At 40.7% G+C, this 24,853-nt stretch overlaps 1 long non-coding RNA gene across 1 annotated transcript; it reads right to left on the reverse strand.

Annotated features, from left to right (window-relative positions):
- Window positions 1–10,654: 10,654 nt before the first annotated feature.
- On the reverse strand, window positions 10,655–10,930 carry LOC128641308 (uncharacterized). The gene is made up of 2 exons (XR_008399468.1): window positions 10,857–10,930; window positions 10,655–10,776 (listed from the first exon to the last, which is right to left on the reverse strand). It is a non-coding gene; the product is annotated as an uncharacterized LOC128641308 (long non-coding RNA).
- Window positions 10,931–24,853: the final 13,923 nt, after the last annotated feature.

Here is a 24,853-nt window from a genome sequence, read left to right on the forward strand (position 1 = left end):
GGGAGGTATGTCCTGGTCATAATGAAAATAGGTCAAGTAAAATACACACTTTGCAATGTCTATGGCCCGAATAAAACTGATCCTGAATTTTGGGACTCGCTCCAGGCCAAACTCCTTCTAAGTAGTGAAGGCTACCTAATCTTGGGGGGAGACTTTAATATGGCCCCACATTGCCCCATAGATAGACTTAGAAGAAACACCAAGCTTCTAAAACAAAAGAAAGATAGCCTTGACTCTAAAATGATTAATAAAATTAAACAGAATCTTGCTTTACGAGACATTTGGAGATCTCAGAATCCTGATACACAGGAATTCACATGTCTTTCCAAGGCTCACAAAACGTTATCCAGGATTGATCTGTTTTTAATTGATGATCGATTAATTAAAACAAAGGTAAAAACAGGGATAATGCCGATTTTCCTGTCTGATCACTGGCCTATTTCCCTTGAGCTTAATTTCGCTCAACCGAAATTGAAGACCTTACGATTCTTTTTTCCTTACTATTCTATCACTGACTTGAAGTTCAAAGATTGGCTTAGGAATAAATTTAAGGAATATGCTCAATTTAATAATAATTATATAGATCGTACAGATATCTTCTGGGAAACTGCCAAGGCAGTTCTCAGAGGAGAAATCACTGCATATACTGCTATACAAAACAAGAGAAGGAAGGCAAGAGAGAAGGAGGTTTGTAACTCAGTGATCAACTCTTATAACCTCTTTTTACTTGATAGAACCTCATTACACTGGGCAAGATATTTACGCGCCAAAGCTGCAAGAGATACTTTCATAATAACTCAGGAAACCCATAACGAGCTTAGACTGCAAGCCAAAATGTATAGATTTGGCAATAAATCTGGCAAAATGTTAGCCAAATTAATTAAGAACGAGAACAAAAAATCTACTATAGATAAAATTCAGTATAATGGGAAATATTTATCAAAGCCCGAAGAAATCTCAGGCGTATTTCATCAATATTTTCAGGAATTATATACTAGCAAAGATTTTAACATAGAGAAAGCGACTGAATTTTGGAATAATATTACACACCCCATAGCTTCTTCTGAAATGATTGATAGTCTCAATTCCTCTATCACAAGGGAAGAAATTGAAAAAACAATTACCAAACTCTCTCTTAACAAAGCGGCTGGCCCGGATGGATTACCCAATGAGTTCTATAAGATTTTATCATCAGAGATAGCCCCTTACTTGGCCAATTTGTATAATGATATCTTTATCAATGATAAACAGGTTACATCCTCCTTCTCTTCCTCATTCACTACTTTGATTTTGAAAGAGGGGAAAGACCCTACACGCAAAGAGTCTTATAGACCAATCGCTCTGTTAAATACGGACTACAAAATTCTCACTTCAATTCTAGCAACTAGGCTTCAGACTATTCTATCAAAAGTAATCCATCCGGACCAAGCTGGCTTCCTTAATAATCGCAACTCTTCAGCAAAAATTAGGGAACTACTTGTTACTATGGAATATATCCAGAGGCTACCTGCATGGGAGGCGGGGGGAGAGGACTATCCGGATCTGGCCATTCTGTCAATTGATGCAGAAAAAGCCTTTGACCTAGTAACTCATAAGCATATAATTACTTCCCTAATAAAGTTTGGGATCAAGGGCAATCTCCCTAAGTTCGTGGAGAATTCATATAACCAATCCTTTACAAGCTTGATTGTTAATAGTGATATTTCCTCTCCAATTGCATTAAATAGAGGTACACGGCAGGGGTGTCCTCTCTCCCCGCTTCTTTTTGATGTGGCCATAGAACCTCTGGCAATCATGATAAGGAGTTCTCTGGAGGGTATAAATATCCGAAATCATGAAATGAAAATTGGATTATATGCAGACGACTTACTTGTCTACCTGTCCAATACTGATCAGAATATTCCAAAGCTCCTGCGAATCACCGATCACTTTGGTGCATTTTCAGGGTATAAAGTAAATGCTTCAAAATCCGAGTTGTTCTGGCTTAGGAGAAGTACTAGAAGCAACTTAGATTTTCCCTTTAGAGTGGTAACAGAATCTTTTAAATACTTAGGAATCCATATCCCAATTGATTTGAGAGATCTATATAAAGTAAATGTAACCCCAATGCTTGCTCACCTAAAAGAAAAGCTTAAAGCCTGGCAAAATCTACCACTATCAATATCTGGCCGGTCAGCCTTATTTAAGATGGTTCTACTCCCAAAGCTGCTTTACATCCTCCAGAATGTCCCAGTAATCTTATTTGAAAAAGATGTTCGGTCAATGAACTCCTCAATTAGGCAATTTATTTGGCAGGGGAAACGATCTAAGATAGCCTTCTCTAAACTGGTTATGCCAAGAGAGCTGGGAGGCCTAGCATTACCAAATTTAAGATCTTATAATTTATGTTTCCTAGCTCGCATAGTAGCAGATTGGATTTTCCTTAAGAACTATGTCCTAAACAATGACCTTGAAGTAAATATATGTAAACCATTCTCACCAGTAGCTCTGGCGCACTCTGAGCCAAGAGACCTCCCAACAGGTATTAAACAACTTAAATTCATTATGAATCCTCTTAAAGCGTGGTATAAGTTAACTAAATCTCTCTCAATAAACTGTATAGCATCAAAATACCTTCCCCTGATTGGAAACCCTAATTTCCAACCAGGTCTAGACTCTCTGGTCTTTAACAAATGGCATAACGTGGGCTTGGACAGGGTCATACATTTAATTGATCAGGACAGAAAGTGTGTTAAGTCCTTTGAAGAGCTAAGGAGTGAATTCAATCTGCCAAATAAAGACTTCTATGCATATCTGCAGATAAGGCATTATGCCTGTGATCTTACCCATAAGGTTGGATGGAGTTGGACTCTTGGCAAATTGGAGAACTGGCTAACAATAACCAAAAATAGCTCCATGTCCATTGCTCCTTGTTACTATATTTTGGGTATCAATAAAGGGACCTCTAATTTGGAGAACCTGGCTCTGACCTGGAATGCCCTAATTCCACATAGTAGTATTGTACCAAAAACTATTCAATTATCAATGAGCAAAGTAGTAAAAACTACTCTTTCTTCTAACTGGCGTGACGCACATTTAAAACTTTTACACAGGGCATACTTCACCCCAGAAAGAGGCCTCAGAGTTCGAAATCAGGAATTTAACAAATGCCCCAAATGCTCCTACCCAGCTGCAGACTTAATTCATATGTTCTGGCAATGCCCTAGACTGAGAAACCTATGGAGTAGGCTAGAACATTGGCTTAAGAACAAATTAAAAATTGAATTAATAGCTCTGTCATTGTTTCAGATTATATTATGTATAAAATTTGAGGATAGACGTCAGCCTAATGAGAAATTAGTAAACTTGTCCATTTTAGCTACCAGATATTTGATCTGCAAGAAATGGAAATCGAGATCACTACCAACTATCCCCGAAATTAGGAATTATCTAAAGAAACAATACATTTTAGAACAAAAAAATACAAACATAGATAATGAACTTGACGTAAGGAACTTTTTTGATAAATGGGCACCGTTCATTAAGATATTCCCTGAGAGAGAAATTGATTATTTGATTTCCCCATTTAAGAACTCAGAGATAGTTCTGCTCGGTATTTGGTAAATCAATGAATATATTCTCTGAGAGAGAAACTGATTATTTGATTTTTTCATTTAAAAACTCAGATAGTTCCGCTGGATATTTGGTGAATCGGTGAGGGTTAGTGAGAACCGGGATTTTCCTTCCTTTGTTCCCTTTTTCTTCCCCCCCCCCTTCTTTTTTTTTTTTTTCTTTTTTTTTTTTTTTCCCTTGTTCCTTTGTTTTTTTTCTTCTCTTTTTCTTTATATATAAAAAAAAATAAAAACTCCAACAATGAGTAATAAGTAAATTGTTAAATACTTTAGCTCAATTAACTGTGTATATGACTTGTAATATACATTTAATGTATGCCTGCTATTGTTTTTTCTTCAATTTATCCTTTTTCCGTGTTTCTTTGATGCTGACATAATATGTATGATAACTAAAATATTTTCATTTTCTGTTTTTTATGGATTTTGTATTCATTGCTGGCTATAAATAAAGAATTAAAAAAAAAAAAATTGCATGCCCTATTTAAATCATGAAAGTTTTTTTGGACTTGACTGTCCCTTTTAATATACTTTTTACCTCTGTGATTACCTTGTATCAAAACCTCTTCTGACAGCCCCCTGATCACATGACTATTTATTTATTATCTATTGACTTGCATTTTAGGCAATTAGTGCAGTGTCAGCCACAACTCCATGGGAGAGAGAAGAATGTTATCTATATGGCTCACATAGATTAGCAGTCTCCTGTTGTGAAATGCAAATAAAAAAGCATGTGATAAGAGGCTGTAGTGGCTTAGAAACAGGCAGAAATTTAGAGTTTGAAATATTATAAAGTATATTAATATAACAATGTTGGTTGTGCAAAGCTGGGCTATGGGTAGTAAAGGTTTCATCTATCTTTTTCAAAAATAATTTTGGTGTTGACTTTTGTAAGAATCAATACAGGGAATTGGTTAGGTTACCACTCAGTCTCACAAATATCGGGGCTGTTAAGTCACAATCCCCTATTCTGATCCTAGACTGAGGGCCCAGTATGGGTTAAAAAGGAATTCTCAACTCTGCAGAAAGGATTAGCTCAATTAGTGAAAGCTGAATCCAATACTTGCTGAACAGAGGAGAAAAGGATATTAGTGCCTGTATATAAGGATTAACAGGCAAGACTCAGACAAAAATGAAACTTGCATATAATACTGAAGAATAGGTAGGATATTTATACTTATACTTAAGCTAATAAGTCAGTTCACTTGTAGGAGTATCACAGAAAATAGAGTCACATATATGAGAAATGCAGCCTTTTCCTGGAGTGAATGTACATAGGCACAGATTTCAATAAGTTCAGTTCACAGCATATAAGATACAAGTTTGCAATAAAACCTGATGAGTCCAGAAAACACTTTCAAAATGGTAATGCCAAAGGAATATTCAGTACCTTTAATCCTGTGGTCTGGTGAAAGATTCTGCTAGAGGAAAAGCAGCAGTTACCTGGAGTCCGGTATCGCCAAACAGGAAGTGCAGGCTGTGAGTGTATCAGAGGAGCTGCTGACAGGCACGGCAGAGGAATTCTGAAAAGCACAATATGTGAGTGGCAAGCCTAAAAGCTTAAGTAAATGCTGAGGAGACAAAGGTATTTGTAGCAAGCATAAGAAATAACAAAAAGTTGCAGGAAATAGATTTTGGTGAGTTCCTGTAAGTAGGCTCAGGTAGAGATCCAGAGAGCATGTAGATTGCTTCAGCACAAGCCAGGATACTCAGCATAAGGATCAAATTACAGAGCACAGGATTTAGTTAGGAGGAGCCTTATAAAGGGTTCTAATTTAAAGCAACAGACAAACTGACAAGACCTCAGACATGACAGAACCCCCCCCCCAAAGGAGCCACTCCAAGGCTCAGGGCCTAGGACGATCAGGATTCCTCCGATGAAAGAGAGAGACCAAGCAAGGAGCCGTCAGATTTGTGGAGGGTTCCCAAGAATCCTCATCATGGGAAAACCCTTTCCAATGGATGAGATACTGCAGCTCATTGAGATGAAAACGGGAATCCAAAATGTCCTGAATCTCATATTCTAGAAGCAAAAGATCAGAAATCGGGGGAGCACAACTAGAGAAGGGAGGATCCCCAACTGTAGAGGGCTTAAGGAGCGAGACATGAAAGGTGGGGTGCACTGGAATGGAGTCCGGCAATTCCAAAGTGACAGCGTTGGGATTAATAACCCTAGATATCCTAAATGGACCAATATATAAGGCAGACAGTTTCTTGGTAGGAACCTTCAGATGCAGATGTTTAGTCGATAACCAAACCATATCACCAACTACATAAGCAGGGGGTTGCCTCCTGCGTAAATCGTAAAAGGTCTTCTGTTGTTGTTGAGATGTTTTAAGATTGTCCTGAATGATCCGAAAGTGTTGAGATAATTCGTTTATTGTGTCATTGACCAAGGGACAGATGGTATCTTCTCTGGGATATAAATGAAATCTAGGATGGAAACCGTAATTCGCATAAAAAGGTGAAACTTTTGTAGAAGCATTAACTGCATTATTAAAAGCAAATTCAGCAGTAGGTAGTAAAGACAACCAATCATTCTGTAAGAAAGCACAATGACAGCGTAAGTATTGCTCAAGTGTCTGGTTTGTTCTCTCCGTTTGCCCATTTGTTTGGGGGTGATATGAAGAGCTGAGTCTGCGCTGTATTTTTAAAATGATACATAGTTGAGTCAAGAACTTTGAGGTGAATTGAGAACCTCTATCTGATGTTATGGTATCTGGAAGTCCATGCAACCTAACAATATGAGAAAGAAAAAGTTTTATGCAAAAAAAGTGATAAACCCTTTGCGGTAGATTTAAGCAGCTCTATAAAGTGTGGTTTCCCAAAACCCACACTAAAAAATATTAAGTATACACAATTAGAGTGCGCTAAAACAGCTCTACCTATAAAGTTAATAGAACTATATAGAATATAAATAGGAGTATACTATAAATTGTGTTATATTTCAAACAATACAAAATATAAAATGTTAACAAATTTAGTAAATCTGTAATTAAATTTTATTATTTATTACACAAAATTGAACAATTGTATATAAGGTGCACCTTATTCCATATATATTACAATCAGATATTTAAAATCGCTAAAAAATCTCAAAGACCAAAGATATCTCCCCAATACTTCTTACTCAGTATTTGATAAAATGGCTTTGTTGCAAAAGATTTGTGCTGGCTTTGTTGCAAATATTTATACTGAGAGATGTATCAAAATTCATTGTCAACTAAAGTGTCCTCTGATACAATGTATTATTTAGACCGTTAGATGACTTTCCAGTAGAAACAATGCCATAAGGAATGAACTATTATTAAAAGCAGTTTGTTATTTTTGGGGTACCCCTTATTGGAGACAATTACTATTTTATTTTGTTTAGAGTCAATTGTTAGGTGGCGGTGTATCCTCTATTTGCATAGATATATAAAAGCAGTTTTTGTTTTTTGAATCCCAAGATGGAAGTTTTAACAGCACTCACCAGAATCCGAAAGGCTTGAGATAGTGTTACCTTTCCCCGGATCAGCTTTTTTCCTTGCGGCGTCTGTCTGGCGTTTCAGGGTCAACCGTTACTTTAGTCTTAGCGTGTGTATCCTCACGTGACCTTTTTGCCGCACCAATAGCCTTACCAGGTTGCCGGTGTAAGTGGTTTCAAAAAACTTCCATATATTTCCATATGTTTCTTATTCGCAATAATACAAATGCTACCAGGAGCACAAGTAATTTGTTAGCACGGTGTCCGCTTATTCTTATTGTAGAGTTCCGTTCCCCACAAAGAATGCAGTACACAGGAGTAAGCAGGAGAAAGTTCCGTTACCGAAGCTGGCCAGCCCAACGGATCTTGTCCAAGATGGACAAGATCCGTTGGGCTGGCCAGCTTCGGTAACGGAACTTTCTCCTGCTTACTCCTGTGTACTGCATTCTTTGTGGGGAACGGAACTCTACAATAAGAATAAGCGGACACCGTGCTAACAAATTACTTGTGCTCCTGGTAGCATTTGTATTATTGCGAATAAGAAACATATGGAAATATATGGAAGTTTTTTGAAACCACTTACACCGGCAACCTGGTAAGGCTATTGGTGCGGCAAAAAGGTCACGTGAGGATACACACGCTAAGACTAAAGTAACGGTTGACCCTGAAACGCCAGACAGACGCCGCAAGGAAAAAAGCTGATCCGGGGAAAGGTAACACTATCTCAAGCCTTTCGGATTCTGGTGAGTGCTGTTAAAACTTCCATCTTGGGATTCAAAAAACAAAAACTACTTTTATATATCTATGCAAATAGAGGATACACCGCCACCTAACAATTGACTCTAAACAAAATAAAATAGTAATTGTCTCCAATAAGGGGTACCCCAAAAATAACAAACTGCTTTTAATAATAGTTCATTCCTTATGGCATTGTTTCTACTGGAAAGTCATCTAACGGTCTAAATAATACATTGTATCAGAGGACACTTTAGTTGACAACGAATTTTGATACATCTCTCAGTATAAATATTTGCAACAAAGCCAGCACAAATCTTTTGCAACAAAGCCATTTTATCAAATACTGAGTAAGAAGTATTGGGGAGATATCTTTGGTCTTTGAGATTTTTTAGCGATTTTAAATATCTGATTGTAATATATATGGAATAAGGTGCACCTTATATACAATTGTTCAATTTTGTGTAATAAATAATAAAATTTAATTACAGATTTACTAAATTTGTTAACATTTTATATTTTGTATTGTTTGAAATATAACACAATTTATAGTATACTCCTATTTATATTCTATATAGTGCTATTAACTTTATAGGTAGAGCTGTTTTAGCGCACTCTAATTGTGTATACCTAAAGAAAAAGTTTTGCAGTTTCAGAGGCTGTAGGCAAGGAATGACAAGGTACAAAATGAGCCATCTTGGAAAACAAATCGACGACCACCATGATGCAGTTATGGTTGTTAGAGCTAGGAAGTTCTACCACGAAATCCATAGCAATGTCTTTCCAAGGCCTATCAGCCACGGGTAGAGATAAGAGTAAACCATATGGAGCTGCCTTGGATGGTTTCGCCATAGCACAAATAGTGCAAGCTTTGATATGTTTATCAACATCAGATGACATGGAGGGCCACCAGAAATCCCTTTGTAGGAGATGTTTGGTTCTACGGAATCCAGGATGACCACATATAACGGATTCATGGACAGAATGCAAGATCTCTTTTCGTAGATTTGAGGGTACGTAGAGCTTTCCATCATGATAATACAGACCATCCTTATTTTTGGTAAGGTAAGGCAGAGGTAAGTCGGGGTCTTGTTTTTGAGAGGACTGGAGGTTAGTAGTGAAATCCAAAGCTAAACCAATAAATTTACTTTGGGGAATGACACTACCAGTTGTGTTGGAATATGAAGGTCTTAAAACTTTCCTAGAAAGAGAATCGGCCTTACCATTTTTGCATCCAGGCCTGTATGTAATAAGGAAATCAAAACGACTGAAAAATAAGCTCCATCTGATTTGACGTGCCGATAATGTTTTATTGGTTTTAAGGTATTCCAAGTTTTTATGGTCGGTGTAAATCAAAAAAGAAATGGTTGTACCTTCCAGGAGATGCCTCCAAAATTCAAGGGCAGATTTTATGGCCAGGAGTTCTTTTTCTCCAATGGAGTAGTTCACTTCTGGGGATGTCATAACTCTTGAAAAGTAACCAACGGGATGCATGGGGGTGTTGGGTGTTTTTCTTTGCGACAAAATAGCTCCCAAGCCATAGTCAGATGCATCAACCTCCAATATATATTTCAATTGGGGATCAGGAAACTTAAGAATTGGAGCAGTAGTGAAAGAGTGTTTCAACTTTTGGAAAGCTTGTTCTGCTTGAGGGGTCCAATGGAATGTTGATGAATTACCACTTAAAGAAGTGATAGGTTTAGCAATAGAAGAGAAATTTCTGATAAATCTTCTATAAAAGTTAGCAAAACCAATGAAACACTGTATCTCCTTCTTGTTAGTAGGAATAGGCCAAGAAGTTATAGCTTCTATTTTTTTTTGTTCCATCTGTATGCCTAAAGGAGAAATTCAATAACCCAGAAAAGATATAGTATCCGTATTGAAAATACATTTTTCAGGTTTAGCATAAAGTGAATTTTGTCGAAGTCGGAGTAAAACAGTGCGTACATGTATAGTATGTTGTTCTTCAGTTTTGGAGTAAATCAGTATGTCGTCAAGATATATAATCATACATACGTCAAGTAGATCTCTAAATAAATCGTTAATAAAGCACTGAAAAGTTGCTGGTGCATTACATAAACCGAATGGCATGACAGCGTACTCGAACAAGCCATACCTTGTTCGAAACGCTGTCAGCCATTCGTGTCCCTCTTTGATTCTTATTAAATTATACGCCCCTCTCAGATCGAGTTTAGTGAAAATAGTCGCCCCTTGTAATCGTTCTATGATTTCTGGAATAAGGGGCAGAGGGTATCTGTTCTTCTTGGTTCTTTTGTTGAGCTCTCGGTAATCAATAATTGGTCTTAACGTGTTATCTTTATTACGGACGAAGAACATACCCGCACCAGCTGGGGATGTGGATGACCTAATAAAGCCCTTCCGTAAGTTGTCATCGAGATATTGTTTCAAATGTACTAATTCTGGCTCAGAAAGAGGGTATATATGTCCGTATGGGATATCAGAACCAGGTAACAATTCTATGGGGCAGTCGTATAACCTGTGTGGAGGTAAGTTTTCTGCTTCAGTTTTGTCAAAAACATCCATAAGGTCTGAGTATGTCTTAGGAATAACAGGAGTCTCAATGGATGTGTTAAGTATATGTGTTGGCAGGTAACAGGTTTTAGAACAAAATGTAGAATTGAAGAGAACTTGTGAATTTCTCCAAGATATCTGAGGTTCGTGTGTTTGCAACCAGAGTAGACCTAGAACTATAGGAAACAGGGGTGATGCTATAACGTCAAAGGATATAGACTCTCTATGACCAGAAGTAGTGGTCATGAGCAGTGGTACAGTCTTATGGGTGATAGGACCTGAAGATAAATAAGAACCATCAATCACATGTATGGCTAGTGAATCAATACGTTTTATTAATGGAATGTGATATTTATCAAGAAAAGTTTTATCAATGAAATTGCCCGTGGTTCCGGAGTCAATAATGGCCTGTGTCTGGATTCTTTGTCCCTCCCACTGTAAAGAGATAGAGAGGTTACAATGAGTAATAAGTGAAAAGTGTTGAGTACAAACTACTACTGAAGACCTACTCTTACCCTTTTGTTTCTGGAGAATAGGACAGTCCTTTACTGTATGTGCCTTGGAAGCACAGTATAAGCACAAATTATTGGCCTTTCTTCTGTTCTTTTCTTCTGTAGTCAAAGGACCTTTAGTAAAGGCAATCTCCATTGGTTCATCAGAAGTGCAGGCAACAGGAGGAGTATAGGATGGTATAGGTGACTTTCTCCATGGCTGTTCTGCATAACCTCTCTCACTTTTACGTTCACGAATCCTCCGATCTATAGTGACAGCATGTGACATAAGTCCATCGAGAGTAGAGGGGAGAGGACCCCTTGCCAATTCATCCTTAACAATGTCTGAAAGACCAGTACGGAATTGGTATAGCAATGCTGCCTCATTCCACATGGTGTCAGGTGCCCACCTTTTGAAATCAGAGACATAATCCTCAGCAGGTCTTCTATTCTGTTTTAATGCCTTAAGTGCATTTTCAGCTGTATTCTGTTAATTTTTATCCTCATAGAGGAAAGACATTTTCTCAAAGAACTGTTGTAGAGAATCCAGAATTGGATCATTATTCTCAAAAAAATTGGTAGCCCAAGCTTTGGGTTCTCCTTTCAGATATGAAATAACAGTAAGAACTCTGCAGAAAGGATTAGCTCAATTAGTGAAAGCTGAATCCAATACTTGCTGAACAGAGGAGAAAAGGATATTAGTGCCTGTATATAAGGATTAACAGGCAAGACTCAGACAAAAATGAAACTTGCATATAATACTGAAGAATAGGTAGGATATTTATACTTATACTTAAGCTAATAAGTCAGTTCACTTGTAGGAGTATCACAGAAAATAGAGTCACATATATGAGAAATGCAGCCTTTTCCTGGAGTGAATGTACATAGGCACAGATTTCAATGATAAGTTCAGTTCACAGCATATAAAATACAAGTTTGCAATAAAACCTGATGAGTCCAGAAAACACTTTCAAAATGGTAATGCCAAAGGAATATTCAGTACCTTTAATCCTGTGGTCTGGTGAAAGATTCTGCTAGAGGAAAAGCAGCAGTTACCTGGAGTCCGGTATCGCCAAACAGGAAGTGCAGGCTGTGAGTGTATCAGAGGAGCTGCTGACAGGCACGGCAGAGGAATTCTGAAAAGCACAATCTGTGAGTGGTAAGCCTAAAAGCTTAAGTAAATGCTGAGGAGACAAAGGTATTTGTAGCAATCATAAGAAATAACAAAAAGTTGCAGGAAATAGATTTTGGTGAGTTCCTGTAAGTAGGCTCAGGTAGAGATCCAGAGAGCATGTAGATTGCTTCAGCACAAGCCAGGATACTCAGCATAAGGATCAAATTACAGAGCACAGGATTTAGTTAGGAGGAGCCTTATAAAGGGTTCAAATTTAAAGGGACAGACAAACTGACAAGACCTCAGACATGACAACTTTCCCTTTAATAGTTTTGCTGGCTATTTTTTTTTTTAAATATATTTTTTTTTGGAAGAGTAAAATAATCTTGCTGGCCATTTTGTATCCTGATGTTGTTCTCCCTTAGTACATCTTGAAAATGTTATACTACAGGGTTCTGCTGGCCAGTATCCACTGTTGTGTCCTTTTGACCTACACCTGCCATTGTATCTGCTGTCCATCACTGTTGCTTTGTCCTTTGGGCCTACACCTGCCATTGTATCTACTGTTCATCACTGTTGCTTTGTCCTTTTGACCTACACCTTCCAATGTACCTACTGTCCATCACCGTTGCTTTGTCCTTTTGGCCTACACCTTCCATTGTACCTACTGTCCATCACCGTTTGCTTTGTCCTTTGGGCCTACACCTGCCATTGTATCTACTGTCCATCACTGTTGCTTTGTCCTTTGGACCTACACCTGACATTGTATCCACTGTCCATCACTGTTGCTTTGTCCTTTGGGCCTACACCTGTCATTGTATCTACTGTCCATCAATGTTGCTTTGTCCTTTGGACCTACACCTGACATTGTATCTACTGTCCATCACCGTTGCTTTGTCCTTGGACCTACACCTTTCATTGTATCTGCTGTCCATCACTGTTGCTTTGTACTTTGGGCCTACACCTGCCATTGTATCTGCTGTCCATCACTGTTGCTTTGTCCTTTGGACCTACACCTGCCATTGTATCTGCTGTCCATCACTGTTGCTTTGTCCTTTGGACCTACACCTGCCATTGTATCTACTGTCCATCACTGTTGCTTTGTCCTTTGGGCCTACACCTGCCATTGTATCTGCTGTCCATCACTGTTGCTTTGTCCTTTGGACCTACACCTGCCATCATATCTGCTGTCCATCACTGTTGCTTTGTCCTTGGACCTACACCTGACATTGCATCTGCTGTCCATCACTGTTGCTTTGCCCTTTGGGCCTAAACCTGCCATTGTATCTGCTGTCCATCACTGTTGCTTTGTCCTTTGGACCTACACCTGCCATTGTATCTACTGTCCATCACCGTTGCTTTGTCCTTGGACCTACACCTGCCATTGTATCTGCTGTCCATCACTGTTGCTTTGTACTTTGGGCCTACACCTGCCATTGTATCTGCTGTCCATCACTGTTGCTTTGTCCTTTGGACCTACACCTGCCATTGTATCTGCTGTCCATCACTGTTGCTTTGTCCTTTGGACCTACACCTGCCATTGTATCTACTGTCCATCACTGTTGCTTTGTCCTTTGGGCCTACACCTGCCATTGTATCTGCTGTCCATCACTGTTGCTTTGTCCTTTGGACCTACACCTGCCATCATATCTGCTGTCCATCACTGTTGCTTTGTCCTTGGACCTACACCTGACATTGCATCTGCTGTCCATCACTGTTGCTTTGCCCTTTGGGCCTAAACCTGCCATTGTATCTGCTGTCCATCACTGTTGCTTTGTCCTTTGGACCTACACCTGCCATTGTATCTACTGTCCATCACCGTTGCTTTGTCCTTGGACCTACACCTGCCATTGTATCTGCTGTCCATCACTGTTGCTTTGTACTTTGGGCCTACACCTGCCATTGTATCTGCTGTCCATCACTGTTGCTTTGTCCTTTGGACCTAAACCTGCCATTGTATCTGCTCTCCATCACTGTTGCTTTGTCCTTTGGACCTACACCTGCCATTATATCTATTGTCCATCACTGTTGCTTTGTCCTTTGGGCCTATACCTGCCATTGTATCTGCTGTCCATCACTGTTGCTTTGTCCTTTGGACCTACACCTGCCATTGTATCTGCTGTCCATCACTGTTGCTTTGTCCTTGGACCTACACCTGATATTGTATCTGCTGTCCATCACTGTTGCTTTGTCCTTTGGGCCTACAACTGCCATTGTATCTGCTGTCCATCACTGTTGCTTTGTACTTTGGACCTACACCTGCCATTGTATCTACTGTCCATCACTGTTGCTTTGTACTTTGGACCTACACCTGCCATTGTATCTGCTGTCCATCACTGTTGCTTTGTACTTTGGACCTACACCTGCCATTGTATCTGCTGTCCATCACTGTTGCTTTGTACTTTGGACCTACACCTGCCATTGTATCTGCTGTCCATCACTGTTGCTTTGTACGTTGGACCTACACCTGCCATTGTATCTGCTGTCCATCACTGTTGCTTTGTACTTTGGACCTACACCTGCCATTGTATCCACTGTCCATCACTGTTGCTTTGTCCTTTGGGCCTACACCTGTCATTGTATCTACTGTCCATCAATGTTGCTTTGTCCTTTGGACCTACACCTTCCAATGTACCTACTGTCCATCACCGTTGCTTTGTCCTTTTGGCCTACACCTTCCATTGTACCTACTGTCCATCACCGTTTGCTTTGTCCTTTGGGCCTACACCTGCCATTGTATCTACTGTCCATCACTGTTGCTTTGTCCTTTGGGCCTACACCTGCCATTGTATCTACTGTCCATCACTGTTGCTTTGTCCTTTGGACCTACACCTGCCATTGTATCTGCTGTCCATCACTGTTGCTTTGTCCTTTGGACCTACACCTGCCATTGTATCTGCTGTCCATCACTGTTGCTTTGTACTTTGGACCTACACCTGCCATTGTATCTGCTGTCCATCACTGTTGCTTTGTACGTTGGACCTACACCTGCCATTGTATCTGCTGTCCATCACTGTTGCTTTGTACTTTGGACCTACACCTGCCATTGTATCTGCTGTCCATCACTGTTGCTTTGTACTTTGGGCCTACACCTGACATTGTTCAAAAACTTTTTAATTTGTCATTCTACCCAAACTTCGTATACAATAAAACAGGTTGATCTTTGACAAACTATACAGGCATTTCACCTGCTTTTTCAAGGAGGTTTCAGACCTTCATGGGAGCAAAATATACTAGTGAAAGCTAAAGCATAAAGGCTAACTGCATTCAAACGAATTGTTAATATTTGTTAATAGTGAATCAAATTATTTTCAATAATCACTAAAAATATCAATTCATGTTTTATTAAATTAACAATTTCATATAATTTGAGGAAATTTTATAACTATTTTAAGCATTCAAATTTGTAATTGTCCTCATAAATTAACATTGATGAATATATTTTAGTTGTATACAAATTTCATAGTTTAAAAGTATTTGTACTATATTAAGTTTTTAATACACCAGAAAACATCTTTTTATGAATATATAAATGAAAGATGGACAAAAAATGTTAAAGGGACAGGAAACCCAAAAATGTTCTTTCATGCTTTAGATAGTTTAGTAAAAAAAATATATACTATTTACTATATACTATTCATTTTTTTCTCTTTTGTATCTTTTACTAGTAGTACTAGACACATCATATAACGCTTTGAATTAAATAGAATAAACAGCTATGACAGTTAAAGGAAAAGTAATGTTTCACGGACCTCTATGCAGAAACGCAAAGTACATATAAAATTAGGTTAAGTTTAATTCATGATTTTTTTATTAAATTACTAAAAAACGTATACTTTTACCATTAAATCCACAAATATAGAGAGTCGTTCCTCCGCCTGGATAAATAAAAATTATTTATTTTTAAATGCCGAATATCATCTTCCGGATTCTGATTGGTCCCCAGTGGCGTCTGGATTACTCACTCACCCCCCCCCCAATTTAAAGTATGCATGCGTGTCTCATTGAATTCACTCCCTGTATAGCAGTGCGTTCATGAGACACACATGGCACTGCTTCAACATCGAGATCACATTGAGTGATTCATATGAATCACAACAGAGACCCCAGCTAAATGCATGTGCAAAACCTGATGTTTCATGGGAACGAGCACAGATTACCACGTAAGAGCGGTTGGGACTGCTCTTACTTGAGAAACCAGGAAATGAGCGGGTGGGCGGAGGATAAAAAAAAAATAGATATGTTAGATTCATCAAACAATTAAGAATTAATTTTAAAAAATTAACTTAGCGACTACATACAGTGTTAGAAGCTGAATCTATGGCATTAATTGTATGGTTAAAACTTTACTTTCACTTTAAGGTAATAAGCTTACGACCAGTGGTGTTACTTTCCAAACCACTCCTTTGAAATTACATCACATAGCTTTTTAAAAGCAATAAAAGTTTATAACTTTAATTATATTTATCTTTAGTATTGACACACAAGGGCTTAGTACAATAAATCAGAACTACCATTGCTAATTTCTTCCTCAATTGTTCAAACTATTGTACAAATAAAATATTTACTAACCAATGTTGAATATTGCATAGATAGAACATGCAATCTTTTCATTAATTATATGATGGGGAAATTTCAGCAATGAATTTTGTTTTCAGCTATTAAATTCTAAACAGAATGTCCTAGATTGCTAGAGGAGCACTATCAATAGCGTAGGGTGCTCTATCATTTTGTGGCCCTGTGCTAAGAATGTGTCCAGGGAAATTACAACAGGCTTGTGTTAACCTTAGTTTATATCAGTATGTTTGGTTGAAGTCATGCAATGGGTAACTGCATGTTAGGGACCCAGTGTCAGAGTGCCAGGAATCAGACTGAAATGAGAAGTGCAAAAATAATCACACCTTTATTAATAGCAAAAAATAATAAAAAAGTCCACAAGTCAAATAATGAGCCAGGAGTCAAAACCAGAGCTGGAAGTCAGACGAGCCGAGTCAGGAGCCAAAGTGAATAGTCAGACGAACCAAGTCAGGAGCCAAAGCGAGTAGTCAGACGAGCCGGAATCAGGAACAAAGAGAACAGCAGAGTCAGGAACAAGCCAGGGATCAGGAACCAGGAGGGACGTCAGACAGCCAGGTAATACACAGGAACAGGAACTCTCACAAACAGGTCTGAGACAACGCAAGGGCAAAGCATACTGAACAGAGGCCCTTTAAATAATAAGTGATGACATCACAATTCTGAGACTGCAACCTGTCTCACATGGATGATGTACACCAGTCTGGCCATAAAAGGGCATGCAGGAAATGAGCAGCATCACACACTATGCACCAGAGTCAGCAAGACAGGTGAGTAAAATGGCTGCCAGCAGCACATGGCAAACAAAGCAGGGAAAAAACCCTGACAGTACCCTCCCCTCAACGACCCCTCCCCCGCGGGAGAACAAAAGGCTTATTGTGGAAACGGCATGGAAGGCACGGAGGTGGGCGGGAACATGAACATCAGAGGAGGGAACCCATGAATGCTCCTCCAGACCGTAACCCCTCCAGTGAACTAAATACTGTACGTGGCCCCTGGACATACGAGAGTCAATAATGCTGCTGACCTCATATTCTTCATGGTTGTCAACAAAGATAGGATGGGGACGAGGCAACACAGTGGTAAACCGATAACAAACCAATGGTTTCAAGAGGGAGACATGAAAAACATTGGAGATGCACATTGCAGGATGAAGGTCAAGAGCGTAGGCCACAGGATTGACCCGTTGGAGTATTCGAAAAAGACCAACATAATGGGGAGCCAGTTTATTGAAAGGCACACGAAGGTTCAAGTTGCGGGAGGACAGCCAAACCCTGTCAACAACCTGGTAGGAAGGCGCGGGCAGACGCCTACGATCAGCCTGGAACTTTTGGAGCTGCATAGAACGATGAAGGCAATCCTGAATCTGCACCCACGTGGAACAGAGTTGCCAGAGATTCTCCTCCAAAGCTGGAATACCCTGAGACATGAATGAATCAGGCAACAAGGATGGTTGAAACCCATAATTCGCCATGAACGGGGATAACTTGGAGGAAGCATTAATAGTACTATTACGAGCAAACTCTGCCCAAGGTAACCGTTCAGACCAATTATTGTGGTGATCTGAGACATAGCAATGAAGGAACTGTTTCAGAGCTTGATTAGACCTTTCCGCAGCCCCATTGGATTGAGGGTGATATGCCGAGGAGAAGGAAAGCTGGATCTCCATTTGAGCACAAAAGGAACGCCAAAATCTGGAGACAAACTGGCTACCCCAGTCCGACACTATATCATTGGGTAACCCATGTAAACGGAAGACCTCCCGGTCAAAAATTGAAGCAAGCTCCTGAGCAGTAGGCAGCTTCTTCAAGGGAATGCAATGTGACATTTTAGATAAACGGTCAACCACCATAAGGATGACAGTATTGCCATTGGAAACAGGCAGCTCGACAATGAAGTCCATGGAAAGATGTGTCCAAGTACGTTCACCATTAGCAATAGGTTGAAGAAGACCCACAGGAAGACGTTGAGGAGTCTTATTCTGTGCACAGAACGAAGAGCTGGCCACCAGAATTGTTGAGTGACAGTTCAAATCATTTGGTTCTTGCCTGGTTCACCTGCGGCTTTAGGATAGTGGTAAGTTTGCAAAAGTTTAGTTTGAAGATTCTCAGGAACAAAACACTTACCACTAGGTTTCTCAGGAGGTGCATTGGTTTGTGCAGCGAGGATATCCTTCCCCAAGGGAGAAGTCAAATTAGTTCGTATGGTAGCCAAAATATGGTCAGGAGGTATAACTGGAGTAGGTACAGACTCCTCCTTGGACAGAGGCGAAAATTGTCGAGAGAGGGCATTATCCCTAACATTCTTACTACCAGGCAGGTAGGAGACCACATAATTAAACCGAGACAAAAATAGCGCCCATCTGGCCTGTCGGGGCGACAAACGTTTTGCTTCAGATAGATCAGTTAAATTCTTGTGGTCATTAAGAATGAGCACTGGTACGCTAGTACCCTCGAGAAGATGCCTCCATTCCTTGAGTGCCAAAATTATGGCCAGTAATTCCCTGTCTCCAATTTCATAATTGCACTCCGCTGGAGACAAATTCTTAGAGAAGAAACCACACGGATGCAAGGAACCATCAGGCGTAGGACATTGAGACAAGAGGGCACCTACTCCAGTCTCAGATGCATCGACCTCAAGAATGAAAGGCAGGGCAGGGTTAGGATGAGCCAGAACTGGAGTGGCAGCAAAGGCAGTCTTAAGACTATAAAAGGCCTTAATGGCAGTAGGTGACCAATGGAGTGGATCATTCTCTTTATGGGTCATGTCTGTGATAGGTTTGACCAAGGAAGAAAAGTTTTTAATAACCTTTCTATAGTAATTTGTGAACCCCAAAAAACGTTGAATAGACCGAAGACCAACTGGGCGAGGCCACTGCAGAACTGCAGACAACTTGTCAGGATCCATGGAGAACCCTGCCATGGAGATAACATAACCGAGGAAGGTTACTTGAGTCTGATGGAACTCACATTTCTCGAGTTTACAAAACAGGCCGTTCTCAAGTAGTCTCTGAAGAACCCGTGTAACATCAGAACTATGAGCCTCAAGCGTGGGTGAGTGTATGAGGATGTTGTCTAAATACACCACAACACACTGTTGCAACATATCTCGTAGGACATCATTAATAAATTCCTGGAAATCAGCAGGAGCATTACATAGGCCAAAGGGCATTACAAGATACTCATAATGCCCGCTCCTGGTGTTAAATGCTCTTTTCCATTCGTGGCCCTCCTTGATCCTAACGAGATTGTACACTCCTCTCAAATCAAGTTTAGAAAAGACCGTAGCTCCCTTGAGGCAGTCAAAGAGTTCCATAATGAGCAGAATAGAGTAAGCATTCTTAATGGTAAGACGATTAAGACCCCTATAATCTTAACTTGCCACCCTTTTTCTTCACAAAGAAGAAGCCAGCCTCTGCAGGAGAGCAGGATTTGCGGATTATCCCCCATGACAGAGCATCGGCAACATACTCCTCCATAGCACAATTCTCTGCAACAGACAGAGGGTAAACCCAGCCCCGAGGAGGAATGCCTCTGGGTTGCAGGTATATGACACAATCGTAAGACCGGTGAGGAGGCAACGTACCGGCACGCACCTTGTCAAAAATGTCTAGGAACTCTCGGTACTCCTCTGGCAATTGAGATACCGAAGAAGTGCACAAGACTTTAACTGGTTTCCGAAGACAAGTGGAAATACATTGCGAAGACCACCACAAAATTTCGGACCTGCGCCAGTCGAGACTGGAATTGTGCTTTTGGAGCCAGGGATAACCCAGAACAACTGGAAAATGTGTAGAATTTATCACCTGGAACTGGAGGGTTTCAAAATGGAGAGCCCCAACAGCCATGGATAATGGAGCGGTCTCGTGAGTAACGAGTGCGGGCTGAAGGGGCCTACCATCAATGGCCTTAATAGCAAGCAGAACGGACCGAGGCAAAACAGGAATGGAGTGCTTTGATGCAAAAGCACTATCAATGAAATATCCCGCAGCACCGGAGTCAACAAGAGCCTGGTTGACTACGGAGCAGTCCACCCAGGAAAGGACAACTGTGACCAAAGGTTTCTCCTTTAGCAGTTCCGGGGACGAGGATAAACCACCCAAGGTCTGCCCCTGACAGGACCTTAGGTGTGAGCGTTTTTCCGGCCATGTAGGACAAGACTTCAAAAGGTGGCCCTGTAACCCACAATAGAGGCCGAGCCCCTCCCTCCTCCTAAAGGCCCTCTCCGCCACGGAGAGTCGCGTGAATCCCAACTGCATCGGCTCAGCAGTACCTGGTGACTCGGGACCAGGAGGCATGGGAGGAGAGGAAGGCATGGGTGGGAACGAACACGTAGGAGACAACGGAACAGGAGGCTTCTGCAAGCGCTCCTTGAAAGAGGGCCTCTCTCTGAGTCTGATGTCAATTAGGATAAAAAAAGACACCAAAGCCTCGAGATCCTCTGGTAAATCTCTGGCAGCAACTTCATCTTTAATCGCATCAGAGAGCCCATGAAAGAAGGCAGCAACAAGGGCTTCATTGTTCCAACCTACCTCTGCAGCAAGTGTACGGAATTCAATAGCATACTGAGCAACAGATCTTGTACCTTGCTGAATGCACATGAGTCGTTTAGCAGCAGAGGAGGAGCGAGTCGGAACACCAAATACCCTTCGAAAGGAGGTGTCATATATTTATATTAGGTACTTTTGTTGTGCTTCTGTACTGTCCCTTTAAGACTTACTTTGTGCTCCCTTTATAAGCTGCTCAGTTCTGCAGCACATTGCTTGTTAATGACACTCCTCCTCTGGGACTAGTGGTTGCTTCAATGAAGCCTTCCTGTGTATTCCCTGTAACTCTGATCTCACATCCTCCAGCTGAGTTGCTCTCCTGTCAGGTATTGGAACCATTCCCTTGCCTCTTCAGCTGTTAATGGTCAAACACTGTGCAGCTCCTAACTTGTCTGACTTCTCATTCAGCTACTGGATTTTTCAGTAAGTACTTACTGCAACATTTATTTTGCAATTGCAAACGTTTGCCATTTATGCTTTTGTTCTCACCAACCTCTTATGACATTATTCTCTAAGCACTCTGATATCTTGTGTATTTAACAGTGACTAAACTTAAGTAGTGATGTCACGAACCTAAAATTTTCGGTTCACGCGAACCGGCGAACCGGGCGAACCGCCATAGACTTCAATAGGCAGGCGAACTTTAAAACCAACAGGGACTCTTTCTGGCCACAATAGTGATGGAAAAGTTGTTTCAAGGGGACTAACACCTGGACTGTGGCATGCCGGAGGGGGATCCATGGCAAAACTCCCACGGAAAATTACATAGTTGATGCAGAGTCTGGTTTTAATCCATAAAGGGCATAAATCACCTAACATTCCTAAATTGTTTGGAATAACGTGCATTAAAACATCAGGTATGATGTTGTATCGATCAGGTAGTGTAAGGGTTATGCCTGCTTCACAGTGACAGACCAAACTCCCCGTGTAACGCACCGCAAACAACCGCAAACAGTCCATTTGCACAACCACCAGATAGATAGATTTGATAGATAGATACATAGATCAATAGATGCAATATACATATGATAGATACAAATTACATAGATCAATCGATGCAATATACATTTGATAGATACGAATTACGTAGATCAATAGATGCAATATACATTTGATAGATACAAATTACATAGATCAATAGATGCAATATACATTTGATAGATACGAATTACATAGATCAATAGATGCAATATACATTTGATAGATACTAATGATAGTTAGATAGATTTGATAGATAAATAGATAGATTTGATAGATATATAATTTCCCTGACAGAGAATTACAAGACGTGCCTGCTGGGACCCATGGTAAGGTTCCCAGAGGCAGTTGCGGCGCCATGTATATGGCATGGATTTTAGGAAGCGGGAGATGGAAAAAGATGCTTGGTCGGTCCTCCTACTTCAAATTTGGCCAAAACACAAGTGGCTGTCAGTGTCACAAAACAGTCCGGCCACGAGATAGATAGATTTGATAGATAGATAGATAGATAGATACATAGATTACATAGATCAATAGATGCAATATACATTGGATAGATACGAATTACATAGATCAATAGATGCAATATACATTTGACAGATACGATTGATAGTTAGATAGATTTGATAGATAAATAGATTGATTTGATAGATATATAATTTCACAGACAGAGAATTACAAGATGTGCGGTCTGGGACCCATGGTAAGGTTCCCAGAGGCAGTTGCGGCGCCAGGGGAGGTGTATATGGCATGGGTTTTAGGAAGCGGGAGATGGAAAAAGATGCTTGGTCGGTCCTCCTACTTCAAATTTGGCCGAAACACAAGTGGCTGTCAGTGTCACAAAACAGTCCGGCCACGAGATAGATAGATTTGATAGATAGATACATAGATTACATAGATCAATAGATGCAATATACATTGGATAGATACGAATTACATAGATCAATAGATGCAATATACATTTGATAGATACGATTGATAGTTAGATAGATTTGATAGATAAATAGATTGATTTGATAGATATATAATTTCACAGACAGAGAATTACAAAGACGTGCTGTCTGGTCTGGGACCCATGGTAAGGTTACTTCCTTTTGCGCAATCGAGTACAGGTTGGGGTCGGGGATTGCCTTTTGTGCAAAGAAATTGTGGCCGTGTACCTTCCACTGCGGTGTCCCCTATCAGGGGACGTGTATATGGCATGGATATTCGGAACCAGGAGATGGAAAAAGATGCTTGGACACCCAGTACAGGTCGTTCTCCTTCAGCCTTTTTAGACGAGGGTCCCCGACCCTCAACAGGCACGACAGCATGAAAGACCACATATGCCATGAGTCATGACTTCCTTTTGCACAATCGAGTACAGGTATGGCATCGATTTTAGGAACCCGGAGATCATTTTTAGGAACCGGGAGATGGAAAAAGATGCTTGGACACCCAGTACAGGTCGTTCTCCTTCAGCCTTTTTATACGAGGGTCCCCGACCCTCAACAGGCACAACAGCATGAAACACCACATATGCCATCCTTTTGCACAATCGAGTACAGGTATGGCATCGATTTTAGGAACCCGGAGATCATTTTTAGGAACCGGGAGATGGAAAAAGATGCTTGGACACCCAGTACAGGTCGTTCTCCTTCAGCCTTTTTATACGAGTGTCCCCGACCCTCAACAGGCACAACAGCATGAAAGACCACATATGCCATCCTTTTGCACAATCGAGTACAGGTATGGCATCGTTTTTAGGAACCCAGAGATAATTTTTAGGAACCGGGAGATGGAAAAAGATGCTTGGTCGGTCCTCCTACTTCAAATCTGGGGCACTGCACGTGCAATCTACTGTGCCACCAGATATGAGTGGTGTGTTAAGTAGTACTATTCTTAACAGTTTATTCCCTGTTATGTGCCTTTTTTTTGGTTTGGGTTTTGTAGCCACAGTGCAGCACCAGAGGCCAGAAAAATTAGGCATGTACAAATGCCTGAAAAATTAGATATTGTTGCAGACGCTGCTGTAGCAGCGGCCAGAAAAATTGATGTTTGTTTGACAGTTAGAAAGTGCCCTAAAACATTGGGGCTTGAACCCTAGTTGTTGGCGGATAAGTCACGCAAGTCATCCGGCATTCGAAGATAAAATACAGCAGCGTGTGTACCATTTGTAGCCCAAGGCAGCTCATCTCATCAGGCCTTTTTTACTCTAATGTATCGCACAATGTCAGTCCCTTCGGGATCCATCCCTCATTCATTTTAATATAGGTGAGATAATCAAGACTTTTTTGACCTAGGCGACTTCTCTTATCAGTGACAATACCTCCTGCTGCACTGAAGGACCTTTCTGACAGGACACTTGAAGCGGGGCAGGCCAGAAGTTCGATTGCAAATTGGGATAGCTCAGGCCACAGGTCAAGCCTGCACACCCAGTAGTCAAGGGGTCCATCGCTCCTCAGAGTGTCGAGATCCGCAGTTAATGCGAGGTAGTCTGCTACTTGTCGGTTGAGTCGTTCTCTGAGGCTGGATCCCGAAGGGCTGTGGCGATGCATAGGAGTTAAAAAGGTCTGCATGTCCTCCATCAACAACACATCAACAACACATCTGGAAAGTGTCCTGTCCTTGCCGGCGTGGTCGTGGGAGGAGGAGGATTACTTTCATCTCTTCCCCTGTTAGATTCCCATTGTGCTGTGACATCACCCTTATACGCTGTGTAAAGCATACTTTTTAATTTATTTTTGAACTGCTCCATCCTTTCCGACTTGCGGGAATTCGGTAACATTTCAGTCACTTTATGCTTATACCGGGGGTCTAGTAGCATGG

This window comes from Bombina bombina, chromosome 10, assembly GCF_027579735.1.
Source record: "Bombina bombina isolate aBomBom1 chromosome 10, aBomBom1.pri, whole genome shotgun sequence".
In the NCBI taxonomy this organism is placed as follows: Eukaryota; Metazoa; Chordata; class Amphibia; order Anura; family Bombinatoridae; genus Bombina; species Bombina bombina.